The sequence below is a fragment of the Hypomesus transpacificus genome, chromosome 17 (assembly GCF_021917145.1).
Source record: "Hypomesus transpacificus isolate Combined female chromosome 17, fHypTra1, whole genome shotgun sequence".
Taxonomy (NCBI): Eukaryota; Metazoa; Chordata; class Actinopteri; order Osmeriformes; family Osmeridae; genus Hypomesus; species Hypomesus transpacificus.
Window position 1 is genome coordinate 13,923,651 of NC_061076.1, and position 18,147 is coordinate 13,941,797.

At 41.8% G+C, this 18,147-nt stretch overlaps 1 protein-coding gene and 1 long non-coding RNA gene across 2 annotated transcripts in view; one reads left to right on the plus strand and one right to left on the minus strand.

The window, feature by feature from the left end:
• atf7ip2 (activating transcription factor 7 interacting protein 2) overlaps nucleotides 1-18,147 on the plus strand; it is a 91,924-nt gene that overhangs the window by 65,400 nt on the left and 8,377 nt on the right. The gene's annotated exons all lie outside the window — the stretch shown is intronic.
• LOC124479377 lies at nucleotides 15,367-16,659 on the minus strand. The gene is made up of 3 exons (XR_006957438.1): nucleotides 16,621-16,659; nucleotides 15,923-16,049; nucleotides 15,367-15,848 (listed from the first exon to the last, which is right to left on the minus strand). It is a non-coding gene; the product is annotated as an uncharacterized LOC124479377 (long non-coding RNA).

An 18,147-nucleotide genomic window follows, 5' to 3' on the forward strand; every position in this document is an offset into this window, starting at 1 on the left:
GGTGCTAGACATGTCGTAAATGGATACAGGTCACTACACAAACGTTGAATGTATTGATTCACACGAGGTAGTAGCCTACACTAAACCTTACAAAGTGCCAATACACACATCTGTAGAAGCCTGGCATGAGGTGTGTAGCCAACCAGTGCTTGTTTAATGCTGTCATAACTGGATTCATAGGAAGATTAGATAAGAACTTCAGGAAGTGACAAGCCACGGTAATAAGAATAAACATGTATTTATTTAATAAAAAGTGCTTACAAAGAAACGGTTGGTAAATTAGTAGTGTAGGGAATGGGTGTGGGATCAGTGCAAGTGTGGAGTGTAGAGAATCATTACAAACTAAAAAGCAAACAGTAATGACATTCCTGATAGTAATGGAGAGACCCAGCTTGTTAGGGCACAACTTATTAAGGACCGAGGCACAGGTCACAGGTGTGCTCTAGCAGCAATCACAGCTCCTCTACCTGCCTGCCATCCTGCAACAGAACCAAAGACACAGAAACAGAAGACAGAGAAAGGAGACCCAAACAATGCACATAGAGCCAACAATCTAACATGGTTTATGCTATCATCAGAACAGCCATAACCTCCTGACCACTACAAGTCATTCAGGTAATGGTAATGTCCTATTGACTTATACAGCTGTGAACAGTATCCTTTCTGAAGTAGAGCCATGGCTAGTGTTTGCTGACCATGGCAGTGTTTAACAGCATTCAACAAGTTAAAAGCAGTAGGCCTACATCTTACACAGCAGAAAGACAAATATTTATTTCAGGTCATCTGCAAGTCCCAGTGTGCCATTCCAATCAGCCCTTGGCCCAGCAGCAGCTTGGGTAGGCCTGGTTGCACAGTGAAATCCAGAAGCATGGTTGCTGCCAGAAGGTGACCTGAAAATGAGTTGGGCCTTTGAGACATCATAGATGATTTGTTAAGTATAAGGACAACGGTGTGTGAACGTGAAGGACAGCGGATGAACCTTTATTTATGTCACCGTGGCTGTGTATTTCACTTTTCTAGGTCTATACAAGGAAGATGACCGCTCAACAAATTGGCATCACAATATATTGGCATGAAAACATATCACTTCATAACTACTACCTCCAATCACTGTACATACTGTCCTGTCACTGTACATACTGCCCTGTCACTGCATACTGTCCTGTCACTACATACTGTCCTGTCACTGTACATACTGCCCTGTCACTGAACATACTGTCCTGTCACTGGACATACTGCCCTGTCACTGTACATACTGTCCTGTCACTGTATATACTGTCCTGTCACTGTACATACTGTCCTGTCACTGTAGGCTACATATACGTTGACCCTGGCACCTTACTGTCATGTTTTTTAATATGGCATCATGGTCCTGGGGAAACTCTGTTTCGTTTGTATAACCATAAGTATTTGAAAATGACAATAAAATACACTTGACATGAATAGTAACAACAGTTGTATTTTGCCACCAACTGAGTTTGCACATTGCCTCTTACATTAAGGAATGTTGGTAGTGAAACCATATCGCGCACAATACTGATGCAACGCAATCGCAGTGCAAGGAAAGTTCACAAAGCTTCAAGCCAGACAACCAGCCAGCCTGATATTACTGCATTTATTTGTCTTTAGTCTGCACCCCTTTTTAGGATTGCAATTGTGACCACCAACTTCATACTAATAGCTAACTAGCTAACCAGCATTGCATTTGATAGTAGCTCGCATGAGCCTCCTTTGACCTACTTGGCTTACGTATTAGTTGTTACAATTGTTGTCATAATTTCCATAACGTGTGTAAATGCAACGTGTCAAGTGACACGCTTCAATTCGAGGCGAAAAAGACGCCGACTTTGCATGCCAAGTCGGCGTTAATTACGCTTGCTAACACACGGGGGCGTCTTATTACTTGCCCTCGGCGTCTTTTGCGCCTTGTTTGACACGGCCCCGTCTCAACCACGCGTAAAAAACGCCGACTTCCATACAAAGTCGGCGTCTTTTTCGCCTCGAATTGAAGCGTGTCACTTGACACGTATGGAAGGCCTAGTGGGCAAGTATTAAGACGCCCCGTGTGTTAGCACGCGTAATTAACGCCGACTTGGCATGCAAAGTCGGCGTCTTTTGCGCCTTGTTTGACACGGCCTCGTCTCAACCACGCGTAAAAAACGCCGACTTCCATACAAAGTCGGCGTCTTTTTCGCCTCGAATTGAAGCGTGTCACGTGACACGTTGCATTTACACACGTAAATTACGTCTCAAACTTTGAGACGTGTCTAGCAAACCACACGAAATTAACGCCTGGTTTGGCACAATCAGCGTCTGGTTTTCCAAAATTAAAGTCTGCTTGCTTGAATCTCCGATGGGAAATTATGACAACAATTGTAACAACTAATACGTAAGCCAAGTAACCTAGGTCAAAGGATGCTCATGCGAGCTACTAACAAATGCAATGTTGGTTAGCTAGTTAGCTATTAGTATGAAGTTGGTGGTCACAATTGCAATCCTAAAAAGGGGTGCAGACTAGAGACAAATAAATGCAGTAATATCAGACTGGCTGGTTGTCTGGCTTGAAGCTTTGTGAACTTTCCTTGCACTGCGATTGCGTTGCCTCAGTATTGTGCGCGATTTGGTTTCACTGCCAACATTCCTTAATGTAAGAGGCAATGCGCAAACTCAGTTGGTGGCAAAATACAACTGTTGTTACTATTCATGTCAAGTGTATTTTATTGTCATTTTCAATTACATATGGTCGTACAAACGAAACAGAGTTTCCCCAGGACCATGATGCCATATTAAAAAACATGACAGTAAGGTGCCAGGGTCAACGTATATGTAGCCTACAGTGACAGGACAGTATGTACAGTGACAGGACAGTATATACAGTGACAGGACAGTATGTACAGTGACAGGACAGTATGTACAGTGACAAGACACTATGTACAGTGACAGGACAGTATGTATAGTGACAGGACAGTATGCAGTGACAGGACAGTATGTACAGTGACAGGACAGTATGCAGTGACAGGACAGTATGTTCAGTGACAGGACAGTATGTACAGTAACAGGACAGTATGTTTAGTGACAAGACAGTATGTACAGTGACAGGACAGTATGCAGTGACAGGACAGTATGACAGTGACAGGACAGTGTGTACAGTGATTGGAGGTAGCAGTTATGAAGTGACAGGTTCTCGTGCCAATATATTGTGATGCCAATTTGTTGAGCGGTCATCTTCCTTGTATAGACCTACAAAAGTGAAATACAATAAATAAAGGTTCATCGGCTGTCCTCACATTCACACAATGTTGTCCTTATACTATACAAATCATCTATGATGTCCTAAAGGCCCAACTCCTTCTCAGGTCACCTTCTGGCAGCAACCTTACAGGTGGGTTTCACTGTGCAACCAGGCCTACCCAAGCTGCTGCTGCTGGGCCAAGGGCTGATTGGAATGGCACACTGGGACTTGCAGATGACGTGAAATAACATTTTTATTTCTGCTGTGTAAGATGTAGGCCTACTGCTTTTAATTTGAGTTGAACGCTGTTAAACACTGCCATGGTCAGCAAACACAAGCCATGGCTCTACTTCAGAAAGGATACTGTTCACAGCTGTATGAATCAATAGGACATTACCATTACCTGAATGACTTGTAGTGGTCAGGAGGTTATGCCTGTTCTGATGTAGGAAATAAACCATGTTAGATTGTTGGCTCTGTGTATTGTTTGGGTCTCCTCTCCCTGTTTTCTGTTTCTGTGTCTTTGGTTCTGTTGCAGGATGGCAGGCAGGTAGAGGAGCTGTGATTGCTGCAGGGGCACACCTGTGACCTGTGCCTTGGTCCTTAATAAGCTGTGCCCTAACAAGCTGGGTCTCTCCATTACTAGCAGGAACATCATCACTGTTTGCCTTTTAGTTTGTAATGATTCTCTACACTTGCACTGATCCCACATCCACTCCCTACACTACTAATTTACATGACCGTCACATACAACCGTTTTTTTGTAAGCACTTTCTATTGAAGAAATACACTGTTATCCATATTCATGTGGCTTTCCACTTCCTTCATTTACTTCTGGAGCAATAAAGTATCAATCTAATCTTCCAATGAACCCGGTTAACACAAAATATTGTACACTGCTAATCGTCAGCTAACTAAATGGTAGGCGAATAGACAATCAAGCTTGATATGGTATAGTCATGAACTAGCACTGTTCAAAGATGTCCAACCCAAGTTCTCAATGTCTGCAGAAAAACACAAAAGAGAAGAAACCTGCTCTCGCAATGCAGTGTTAGGCTACCAATAAAATAATTGTGATAACTTTATCTTCACAGTGCCTGCTCACTAGGGATAATTTTCCATAACAAATAACGCAATGCGTCCTCTACTTTTATGAGGTGACCTGACGCTCAGGTCATTGACCCTTTAGTGACACCATCTATAAGGGTAACACCATTTTCATTATCTGGGAAATCATACCCTAACCTTTTGTTACATTTCCTTCTCATGTAATACACTTTCCCCTACATTCAGCCTTAAAACATACTCCAAACTAACACAATGTACCATCATTAGGCTACAGTGTCTTGGTAAAGGGGTGAAAAATACTAGATTTTAACTAAACTTCCATTCAGGATTACGACTGCAGATGCATTGATTAAAGAGAAGTTTAAAGAATTATAAGACATTTTTGTAAGTCCAACGGTAATATCTGTAGGTTGCCACCTACACTCAGAAGCCAATGCTACTAAGAAACCCTTTTAAAATCAAACACTCTAAAAGTAAGGTTATACAATTTAATTTTATATCTTTAATTAATTCAATTATGCCTTATGTTTTACGGTGTGTGGTGGTAGGATCCAAACGCAGGAGAGTAGCCAGACTTTGCCTCAAACAAAGGGTTTATTCTTTTAAACGGGAAACAGCCAGGGTCAGTAGCGGTCCTAGCACATTTGGCGCCCTAGACTGATTTTTCACCAGCAACCACTCTTATGCCGCCCTAAGCGGCTGCCTATGTCGCCTATAGGAAAGACCGGCACTGGACAGGGTATTACGTTAACAAGGGTAAGGACAAGACAAAGACTAGACACAAAACAGGAACCTAAAATACACAGAACCAAACAAGACACAGGTGGACACGATAATACAAACAAGAACTGAAACCACTCAACGAGACGCAGGTGAAGACAATGGCAGACACAAGGACGCGGTAGGGCAGGGCAAAACCAAAAACGGGGGCACGGCTGTGGCCGTGACATTATGCCTGCCCAAAGGTGGGTGCCTGTATTATCCCAGACTTCATGTACTGTTTGAACTGGGTTGTGTGTATGGGCAGTCTCAGGGTTATGTCACAGGTGTTGGCCTCTGGGAACACCCTTGGTGCTGGGGGAGGACCAGGGGACAGAAAGATAGTCAAAATATAGTATTTTCCTTAGAGTAGAGGTGCTAGACATGTCGTAAATGGATACAGGTCACTACACAAACGTTGAATGTATTCATTCACACGAGGTAGTAGCCTACACTAAACCTTACAAAGTGCCAATACACACATCTGTATAAGCCTGGCATGAGGTGTGTAGCCAACCAGTGCTTGTTTAATGCTGTCATAACTGGATTCATAGGAAGATTAGATAAGAACTTCAGGAAGTGACAAGCCACGGTAATAAGAATAAACATGAATTTATTTAATAAAAAGTGCTTACAAAGAAACTGTTGGTAAATTAGTAGTGTAGGGAATGGGTGTGGGATCAGTGCAAGTGTTGAGTGTAGAGAATCATTACAAACTAAAAAGCAAACAGTAATGACATTCCTGATAGTAATGGAGAGACCCAGCTTGTTAGGGCACAACTTATTAAGGACCGAGGCACAGATCACAGGTGTGCTCTAGCAGCAATCACAGCTCCTCTACCTGCCTGCCATCCTGCAACAGAACCAAAGACACAGAAACAGAAGACAGAGAAAGGAGACCCAAACAATGCACATAGAGCCAACAATCTAACATGGTTTATGCTATCATCAGAACAGGCATAACCTCCTGACCACTACAAGTCATTCAGGTAATGGTAATGTCCTATTGATTCATACAGCTGTGAACAGTATCCTTTCTGAAGTAGAGCCATGGCTTGTGTTTGCTGACCAACAGCGTTCAACTCAAATTAAAAGCAGTAGGCCTACATCTTACACAGCAGAAATAAAAATGTATTTCACGTCATCTGCAAGTCCCAGTGTGCCATTCAAATCAGCCCTTGGCCCAGCGGCAGCTTGGGTAGGCCTGGTTGCACAGTGAAACCCACCTTCAAGGTTGCTGCCAGAAGGTGACCTGAGAAGGAGTTGGGCCTTTGGGACATCATAGATGATCTGTTAAGTATAAGGACAACAGTGTGTGAATGTGAGGACAGCAGATGAACCTTTATTTATTGGCTGTGTATTTCACTTTTGTAGGTCTATACAAGGAAGATGACCGCTCAACAAATTGGCATCACAATATATTGGCACGAGAACCTATCACTTCATAACTGCTACCTCCAATCACTGTACATACTGTCCTGTCACTGTACATACTGCCCCGTCACTGTACATACTGTCCTGTCACTACATTCTGTCCTGTCACTGTACATACTGCCCCGTCACTGTACATACTGTCCTGTCACTGTACCTACTGTCTTGTCACTGAACATACTGTCCTGTCACTGTACATATTGTCCTGTCACTGCATACTGTCCTGTCACTGTACATACTGTCCTGTCACTACATACTGTCCTGTCACTACATTCTGTCCTGTCACTGTACATACTGCCCCGTCACTGTACATACTGTCCTGTCACTGTACCTACTGTCTTGTCACTGAACATACTGTCCTGTCACTGTACATATTGTCCTGTCACTGCATACTGTCCTGTGATGCATACTGTCCGGTCACTGTACATACTGTCCGGTCACTGTAGGTTACGTTGACCCTGGCACCTTACTGTCATGTTTTTTAATATGGCATCATGGTCCTGGGGAAACTCTGTTTCGTTAGTACAACCATAAGTAATTGAACATGACAATAAAATACACTTGACATGAGTAGTAACAACAGTTGTATTTTGCCACCAACTGAGTTTGCGCATTGCCTCTTACATTAAGGAATGTTGGCAGTGAAACCAAATCGCGCACGCAATCGCAGTGCAAGGAAAGTTCACAAAGCTTCAAGCCAGACAACCAGCCCGCCTGATATTACTGCATTTATTTGTCTCTAGTCTGCACCCCTTTTAAGTATTGCAATTGTGAACACCAACTTCATACTAATAGCTAACTAGCTAATCAACATTGTATTTGATAGTAGCTCGCACGAGCATCCTTTGACCTACTTTACTTACGTATTAGTTGTTACAATTGTTGTCATAATTTCCCATCGAAGATTCAAGCAAGCAGACTTTAATTTTGGAAAACCAGACGCTGATTGAGCCAAACCAGGCGTTAATTTCGTGTGGTTTGCTAGACACGTCTCAAAATTTGAGACGTAATTTACGTGTGTAAATGGCAACGTGTCACGTGACACGTTCAATGCACGCGTTTTTTTAGACGCGTGCATTTGACACGTCTCAAAGTTTGAGACGTAATTTACGCGTGTAAATGCAACGTGTCACGTGACACGCTTCAATTCGAGGCGAAAAAGACGCCGACTTTGTATGGAAGTCGGCGTTTTTTACGCGTGGTTGAGACGAGGCCGTGTCAAACAAGACGCAAAAGACGCCGACTTTGCATGCCAAGTCGGCGTTAATTACGCGTGCTAACACACGGGGGCGTCTTAATACTTGCCCACTAGGCCTTCCATAGACACGTTGCATTTACACACGTAAATTACGTCTCAAACTTTGAGACGTGTCGAGCAAACCACACGAAATTAACGCCTGGTTTGGCACAATCAGCGTCTGGTTTTCCAAAATTAAAGTCTGATTGCTTGAATCTCCGATGGGAAATTATGACAACAATTGTAACAACTAATACGTAAGTCAAGTAGGTCAAAGGATGCTCATGCGAGCTACTATCAAATGCAATGTTGGTTAGCTAGTTAGCTATTAGTATGAAGTTGGTGGTCACAATTGCAATCCTAAAAAGGGGTGCAGACTAGAGACAAATAAATGCAGTAATATCAGACTGGCTGGTTGTCTGGCTTGAAGCTTTGTGAACTTTCCTTGCACTGCGATTGCGTTGCCTCAGTATTGTGCGCGATTTGGTTTCACTGCCAACATTCCTTAATGTAAGAGGCAATGCGCAAACTCAGTTGGTGGCAAAATACAACTGTTGTTACTATTCATGTCAAGTGTATTTTATTGTCATTTTCAATTACTTATGGTAGTACAAACGAAACAGAGTTTCCCCAGGACCATGATGCCATATTAAAAAACATAACAAGTAAGGTGCCAGGGTCAGCGTATATGTAGCCTACAGTGACAGGACAGTATGTACAGTGACAGGACAGTATATACAGTGACAAGACACTATGTACAGTGACAGGACAGTATGTACAGTGACAGGACAGTATGTACAGTGACAAGACTCTATGTACAGTGACAGGACAGTGTGTACAGTGACAGGACAGTATGTTCAGTGACAGGACAGTATGTATAGTGACAGGACAGTATGCAGTGACAGGACAGTATGTACAGTGACAGGACAATATGCAGTGACAGGACAGTATGTTCAGTGACAGGACAGTATGCAGTGACAGGACAGTATGACAGTGACAGGACAGTGTGTACAGTGATTGGAGGTAGCAGTTATGAAGTGACAGGTTCTCGTGCCAATATATTGTGATGCCAATTTGTTGAGCGGTCATCTTCCTTGTATAGACCTACAAAAGTGAAATACACAGCCAATAAATAAAGGTTCATCGGCTGTCCTCACATTCACACACTGTTGTCCTTATACTTAACAGGTCATCTATGATGTCCTAAAGGCCCAACTCCTTCTCAGGTCACCTTCTGGCAGCAACCTTACAGGTGGGTTTCACTGTGCAACGAGGCCTACCCAAGCTGCTGCTGCTGGGCCAAGGGCTGATTGGAATGGCACACTGGGACTTGCAGATGACGTGAAATACATTTTTATTTCTGCTGTGTAAGATGTAGGCCTACTGCTTTTAATTTGAGTTGAACGCTGTTAAACACTGCCATGGTCAGCAAACACAAGCCATGGCTCTACTTCAGAAAGGATACTGTTCACAGCTGTATGAATCATTAGGACATTACCATTACCTGAATGACTTGTAGTGGTCAGGAGGTTATGCCTGTTCTGATGATAGCATAAACCATGTTAGATTGTTGGCTCTATGTGCATTGTTTGGGTCTCCTTTCTCTGTCTTCTGTTTCTGTGTCTTTGGTTCTGTTGCAGGATGGCAGGCAGGTAGAGGAGCTGTGATTGCTGCTAGAGCACACCTGTGACCTGTGCCTCGGTCCTTAATAAGTTGTGCCCTAACAAGCTGGGTCTCTCCATTACTATCAGGAATGTCATTACTGTTTGCTTTTTAGTTTGTAATGATTCTCTACACTCCACACTTGCACTGATCCCACACCCATTCCCTACACTACTAATTTACCAACCGTTTCTTTGTAAGCACTTTTTATTAAATAAATACATGTTTATTCTTATTACCGTGGCTTGTCACTTCCTGAAGTTCTTATCTAATCTTCCTATGAATCCAGTTATGACAGCATTAAACAAGCACTGGTTGGCTACACACCTCATGCCAGGCTTCTACAGATGTGTGTATTGGCACTTTGTAAGGTTTAGTATAGGCTACTACCTCGTGTGAATGAATACATTCAACGTCTGTGTAGTGACCTGTATCCATTTACGACATGTCTAGCACCTCTACTCTAAGGAAAATACTATATTTTGACTATCTTTCTGTCCCCTGGTCCTCCCCCAGCACCAAGGGTGTTCCCAGAGGCCAACACCTGTGACATAACCCTGAGACTGCCCATACACACAACCCAGTTCAAACAGTACATGAAGTCTGGGATAATACAGGCACCCACCTTTGGGCAGGCATAATGTCACGGCCACAGCCGTGCCCCCGTTTTTGGTTTTGCCCTGCCCTACCGCGTCCTTGTGTCTGCCATTGTCTTCACCTGCGTCTCGTTGAGTGGTTTCAGTTCTTGTTTGTATTATCGTGTCCACCTGTGTCTTGTTTGGTTCTGTGTATTTTAGGTTCCTGTTTTGTGTCTAGTCTTTGTCTTGTCCTTACCCTTGTTAACGTAATACCCTGTCCAGTGCCGGTCTTTCCTATAGGCGACATAGGCAGCCGCCTAGGGCGGCATAAGAGTGGGTGCTGGTGAAAAATCAGTCTAGGGCGCCAAATGTGCTAGGACCGCTACTGACCCTGGCTGTTTCCCGTTTAAAAGAATAAACCCTTTGTTTGAGGCAAAGTCTGGCTACTCTCCTGCGTTTGGATCCTACCACCACACACCGTAAAACATAAGGCATAATTGAATTAATTAAAGACATAAAATTAAATTGTATAACCTTACTTTTAGAGTGTTTGATTTTAAAAGGGTTTCTTAGTAGCATTGGCTTCTGAGTGTAGGTGGCAACCTACAGATATTACCGTTGGACTTACAAAAATGTCTTATAATTCTTTAAACTTCTCTTTAATCAATGCATCTGCAGTCGTAATCCTGAATGGAAGTTTAGTTAAAATCTAGTATTTTTCACCCCTTTACCAAGACACTGTAGCCTAATGATGGTACATTGTGTTAGTTTGGAGTATGTTTTAAGGCTGAATGTAGCGGAAAGTGTATTACATGAGAAGGAAATGTAACAAAAGGTTAGGGTATGATTTCCCAGATAATGAAAATGGTGTTACCCTTATAGATGGTGTCACTAAAGGGTCAATGACCTGAGCGTCAGGTCACCTCATAAAAGTAGAGGACGCATTGCGTTATTTGTTATGGAAAATTATCCCTAGTGAGCAGGCACTGTGAAGATAAAGTTATCCCAATTATTTTATTGGTAGCCTAACACTGCATTGCGAGAGCAGGTTTCTTCTCTTTTGTGTTTTTCTGCAGACATTGAGAACTTGGGTTGGACATCTTTGAACAGTGCTAGTTCATGACTATACCATATCAAGCTTGATTGTCTATTCGCCTACCATTTAGTTAGCTGACGATTAGCAGTGTACGATATTTTGTTAACCGGGTTCATTGGAAGATTAGATTGATACTTTATTGCTCCAGAAGTAAATGAAGGAAGTGGAAAGCCACATGAATATGGATAACAGTGTATTTCTTCAATAGAAAGTGCTTACAAAAAAACGGTTGTATGTGACGGTCATGTAAATTAGTAGTGTAGGGAGTGGATGTGGGATCAGTGCAAGTGTAGAGAATCATTACAAACTAAAAGGCAAACAGTGATGATGTTCCTGCTAGTAATGGAGAGACCCAGCTTGTTAGGGCACAGCTTATTAAGGACCAAGGCACAGGTCACAGGTGTGCCCCTGCAGCAATCACAGCTCCTCTACCTGCCTGCCATCCTGCAACAGAACCAAAGACACAGAAACAGAAAACAGGGAGAGGAGACCCAAACAATACACAGAGCCAACAATCTAACATGGTTTATTTCCTACATCAGAACAGGCATAACCTCCTGACCACTACAAGTCATTCAGGTAATGGTAATGTCCTATTGATTCATACAGCTGTGAACAGTATCCTTTCTGAAGTAGAGCCATGGCTTGTGTTTGCTGACCATGGCAGTGTTTAACAGCGTTCAACTCAAATTAAAAGCAGTAGGCCTACATCTTACACAGCAGAAATAAAAATGTTATTTCACGTCATCTGCAAGTCCCAGTGTGCCATTCCAATCAGCCCTTGGCCCAGCAGCAGCAGCTTGGGTAGGCCTGGTTGCACAGTGAAACCCACCTGTAAGGTTGCTGCCAGAAGGTGACCTGAGAAGGAGTTGGGCCTTTAGGACATCATAGATGATTTGTATAGTATAAGGACAACATTGTGTGAATGTGAGGACAGCCGATGAACCTTTATTTATTGTATTTCACTTTTGTAGGTCTATACAAGGAAGATGACCGCTCAACAAATTGGCATCACAATATATTGGCACGAGAACCTGTCACTTCATAACTGCTACCTCCAATCACTGTACACACTGTCCTGTCACTGTCATACTGTCCTGTCATTGCATACTGTCCTGTCACTGTACATACTGTCTTGTCACTAAACATACTGTCCTGTTACTGTACATACTGTCCTGTCACTGAACATACTGTCCTGTCACTGTACATACTGTCCTGTCACTGCATACTGTCCTGTCACTATACATACTGTCCTGTCACTGTACATAGTGTCTTGTCACTGTACATACTGTCCTGTCACTGTACATACTGTCCTGTCACTGTACATAGTGTCTTGTCACTGTATATACTGTCCTGTCACTGTACATACTGTCCTGTCACTGTAGGCTACATATACGCTGGCACCTTACTGTCATGTTTTTTAACATGGCATCATGGTCCTGGGGAAACTCTGTTTCGTTTGTACGACCATATGTAATTGAAAATGACAATAAAATACACTTGACATGAATAGTAACAACAGTTGTATTTTGCCACCAACTGAGTTTGCGCATTGCCTCTTACATTAAGGAATGTTGGCAGTGAAACCAAATCGCGCACAATACTGAGGCAACGCAATCGCAGTGCAAGGAAAGTTCACAAAGCTTCAAGCCAGACAACCAGCCAGTCTGATATTACTGCATTTATTTGTCTCTAGTCTGCACCCCTTTTTAGGATTGCAATTGTGACCACCAACTTCATACTAATAGCTAACTAGCTAACCAACATTGCATTTGATAGTAGCTCGCATGAGCATCCTTTGACCTACTTGACTTACGTATTAGTTGTTACAATTGTTGTCATAATTTCCCATCGAAGATTCAAGCAAGCAGACTTTAATTTTGGAAAACCAGACGCTGATTGAGCCAAACCAGGCGTTAATTTCGTGTGGTTTGCTAGACACGTCTCAAAATTTGAGACGTAATTTACGTGTGTAAATGGCAACGTGTCACGTGACACGTTCAATGCACGCGTTTTTTTAGACGCGTGCATTTGACACGTCTCAAAGTTTGAGACGTAATTTACGCGTGTAAATGCAACGTGTCACGTGACACGCTTCAATTCGAGGCGAAAAAGACGCCGACTTTGTATGGAAGTCGGCGTTTTTTACGCGTGGTTGAGACGGGGCCGTGTCAAACAAGACGCAAAAGACGCCGACTTTGCATGCCAAGTCGGCGTTAATTACGCGTGCTAACACACGGGGGCGTCTTAATACTTGCCCACTAGGCCTTCCATACTTCCATACATGAAGTCGGGTCATGTCGAACGGACCTTTTAGTTGACCGGGAGACCATCGTTTGGTAAATCAACGTCAGATGAACTTGTTTTTCTCATTTGTGGATCCACATCAGGTAAGCAGAATATTGATATAATGTTAAATTGTACCAAATGTAATATTCGCAGACGTGTATCGTTTATTTACATTGTTTTTATTAAATTCAGTCATAGTCAAGTTTCCATCAATATTGTATTCTTGAATGTGTATGGCCAATTTACCAACTCTGTACTGGTACTGTAGCTAGCTAGTGCTAATGGCTAGAGCTATTTCTAGTCCCTCGTCAGAAATGTGGATATAAAAAAAAACCTTTATGACAAAACATTGTACTTTAATAGATACATACCAACGCTAAAAACATTCCGGCTTAAAAATCCAATGGTTATATGTTGGGAATCGTCATTTTCTCAATTTGGTAGAGCTAGACTGTGCTAACGTTGAGCTAGGCTAGTCTACTGGCGTGATCGACAGCCCAGCCACTTTCAATAGAGAAATATCAAGTTTGACGCTGCACAATACAATTATGAGAAGCCACTGTCTCAAACTAAGCGTTGTTAGTTTGAGACAGTGTTTAGATATATCAATGTAGGAGGCTACTTTTCTTAGTTGCTGTGGCAAATCTTTAACAAATTAACGTAAGAAACGGTCGTAACTGTAATGGGGTGGAACGTTGGAATGTTTGACTGCAGACGATTACACATAGCTACAACATATTCATCAGCATAATTCACAACTGAAAGTTATAACTTTGTCTTTGTTTGTATGTTTTCTTTTTTAGATGCCCTAATTCAGCAAATGGGGACAGGAATCTCCGAATTTGCATTTGCCCAGGCCACACTAAAACTACTTCGCTATGCCCCAGACAGTGGGGCTGGACGCCAAACAGAGCAGGGGTGAATGTTTTTTTATTTTTACAAATAAATATTTTTACTAATACAAATGGTCTTTTTTAATTTATATATCACATAAACCTAATGTGTAGGATAGCCTTCTTAACATTTATCCTGGCTGTAAGCAGGACATTTTCACGTACGTTTTGTGGTTCATATCGATTGAAATACCATTGAAGTCATGTTGATCTTTAGTTAGGTTATGATTACAACGTTGTTTCACTAGTTATATTGGTAGAAATACCGTTAATATCGCGTTGATTTTGGGTTGTGATTTCAACGTTGTTTCAATATGAAACTAGAGAGGGTACAATTTCTGGGGAAATTGTAGGGGTGTGCTTACTTGCGCCGGTTGCAGGTGGGTCCGTTTTCCCTTCTAGTGATATTTTCAAGCATTTAGCCTACTCATATTGCATAATTCATTAAGAACACCCTTTGAAACAAGGAACCCCCTTTGAAACAAGCTACTGTAACAACGTTGTCACTGGCAGTATTTCAGATGGAATTGCGATTCAAATAGTACCTTTTGCTAACTGAAAATAAGCCCCCCAAAACGTAAATTAGTTCGATATTAATTTAGGGGGACACGCTAATTCAAAAGCAGTTTGCTAGAGGCAAGCTAGCTGCTGTTGCTATCCACACTTCACTGATTGTTTGAAAGCGCTGGAAATGAGAACGTTTCTTTTGTAAGGGATAATGTATAGAACGCCGGTCATTATCGGGAAAATAAGCCCCGACAAGACGAACAGCACCCTGACTAGAAGCGGAGGGGTTTTGTTTCGCCCTGAAGGGGCTTATTTTCCCAATGATGACCGGCGTTCCATGCATTATCCCGCTTATTACACGGCTACTTGCCAACAAAAATAACTTAACACAGTTTGTCTTTTTACAATGTATTTGTTACCATTCGTATTGTTGATCAGCAGAGAAATTGTTCGCCATCCGAGGCAAAAAGGCCACTTCCCTTGACAGCGGTCAAATGTGCAATATGAGAAAATTGTTCACCGCAGAACGTTGGGATGCCCCATTCAAGTAAATGGAGCATTCTGCAGCATTAAAGAACAGCCACAGACATAATAAAGCCATAGCTGTGGCATTGAAGACTGTTCTGTTCAAGAAATGTCAATGTGTATTCAATTGTATTGAGACTGTTTTGTTAGGCTGCACTACACTAATTGTGGTGCAATGGCGACGCCTAGTGGCGAAAGAGAGATACTGTTTTTGGATGAAATTACTGTATAAGTAGATGAAGTTTAGTTTCAACATGTTTTAAACGGATAAGTACCAACGGCTGTTCTGAATATCGGATCCTCGGAGGAATACGTCCGTAAGTTTTCCTTTGGTTATTGTAGGTAGATATCGTAATTAACAGTTGTGTGAATATGTAGGCAACAATTTAATTGTTGTCAAGTTATAATTTTTGTTATGTTGGACCAACTGGCTACTGGGGTGTGGACCCAAATGCACGACTCAACTGAAGGTCAAATTGACTGGTTTATTGAATTGAGGTGAAGGAGAGCGAAGGAGATCCGGTGGGGCAGGCAGGTGTGGCAGGCAGGCTGATGAGCCGGAGGATGTGGTCTGTAGCAGGCAGAGAGGAAACAAGGTTTTAGGACGGACTAGATATAGTACCATGTACTGGGAGCCGATACTACCTTCTGGACGAAGCGTTGAACTGGCGATGAGGGACAGGAAAACCGGGGTTGAAATACTGTGGTGCTGATGAGGGGATGGGTTGCAGGTGTGTCAATTACACAGGAGGAATGGAGTATGGTATGAAACCTGGAGCCGGCACAGAAATCCAGAAAACAGAAATCCCGGCCCGGATTAGGCCGGGGACATAACAGTTTTATGTCAGCCTAGCTGAGTATTTCTTTGTGTAAATTAAGCTAGCTCCAACTGCATGTGCGCAGGGTAACGTGTGTATAAAATATGGATATTTGGCTCATTAGTAATTATATCTTTGTTTGTATTCCAAAGTTTTACGATGAAAGAATTGGATTTCAATAAATCTCAAGAAGATAAACCAGCCTGATTCTTTGCCGTTCGCTATCTGTCTATGGCCATTGTAGACACAACTGCTAGGACAGAATAAAGACAGTACTGTAGCCATGGGCGTCAGCAGCATTTTGAGAGTGGGGGGGACACATTATGCGGGGGGTCTGGGGGTTTGTCACCTAGAATTTTTTTAAAGATGTAGATGCAATTTCCTGCATTCTGGTGCATTTACCACAACAATTTACCATAGTTGTAATACATATACTGAGGGGCTGGACATTAAAATATTTTGAAAACTAAACTTCCCAATAAGCAATGGGACATCTTCAACTACCTGTCACCTTTCAGCACTCACCTCAGCAACAGAGCTGTCTCCACTGCAACAGAGCTGTCTCCCTGCATGCTGCCCCTGCATGCTGCCCCTGCCTCTGACTCACTCTCAATCTCTACCACCTATATCAGGAGACATGGAGATGCATTGAGCATTCTTTCATATTGATAATAATAAGCTTAATGTAGATTTTTCATATGAAGATTTCTGAGATGTAAATCATGTTATCAGCATATACAATTCAGAATTGGTATAGGTTTAGTAGCCTAATAATTATGTAGGCTACATTAAAAAAAAGCATCTCCCTAAAGCATGACTGGACAGTTCAGAAATGATCAAATTTGTGTTCAAACCTGTAGTCTTTTCCACAGATCACATCCTTAGGATGTAAGCTTTCAGAAAATACATGGTTTAGGTGGTTGAATCAGTTTCCCTAAATGGCACAGCCCAAAAAAGTATCAGCCATATATCCTACTCCATTTACCAATACCGAATTTATTGTGCATGGGCAGCATACTAGTAATATGGAGAGATGGACGTGTCTCTTGTCTCATTAGATAACATCCTACAAGGGTATAAGCTTTCAGAGGATATATGGTTTTAATGGTTGAATCAGTTTTGCCTTCATGTTACAGACTAACATGTAGCAATAAAATTCTGCGAATTGCCAAAATTTGAGCAAAGTTGAGCAACCTTATTTAAATTGGAAGACAATGTTAGACAAACTAGACAAACTCACATGTTAGCTAAGGTTAACTCCAGATTAGCTCACCAGCAATTTCTTTTGTAGCTACTTGGAAAAAACATATTTGTCATCTCTTTCTTCCTGAAACAGACGCTTAAGTCTGAGCACAACATATTTCAGACCCAGATTAAGAAATCAACAAATACTGTTCCACTTGTAATGGGTAAATAAAGTATGGTATAGCCTAGTGCTAGATGTAGGTAAAAAGCTTGCTTATCTAGCTAGCAATAATCATAATGTATGCAGAAGGATCTTTGTGACTTAACTAATGCTATTATAGTCAGAGAATGTCTCAGAAGGGTGCTTTGGCCACTGAAGGGAAAACTGGGCAACTTTGACTTACTTTCCTCTTCGTCGAAAAAAACCCTTCTTATGGCCATCTCCTCTGTGGAACAGTCATGTCTGAAGTGCTAGCTACAAGCGCGATGCGTCGATCAAAGAATATGGGAGTTGAATCTGCGTGCGTGATGCTGTTTTTCTAGAAAACGTGGAGTGGAATTATATTGATATGGGTATTCTCCCTACTGATAAAGTGGAACGGATTTGATTGTGAAGCAATGGAAAGATCGCTGGACTAGTATGGAGGATTATAGGGGCCAAAACTAAATAAATAAATACTTGGATAAATAAATAATTATATAACACAAAGCTTAAATAAATGACACAAAATATATAAATGTTACATGTATTTGTGTGTATAGATATATGTTTACGTTTTCATGTGTTTACATTTATTTATTTATACTTACATTTATTTATTTATACTTACATTTATTTATTTATACTTACATTTATTTATTTATACT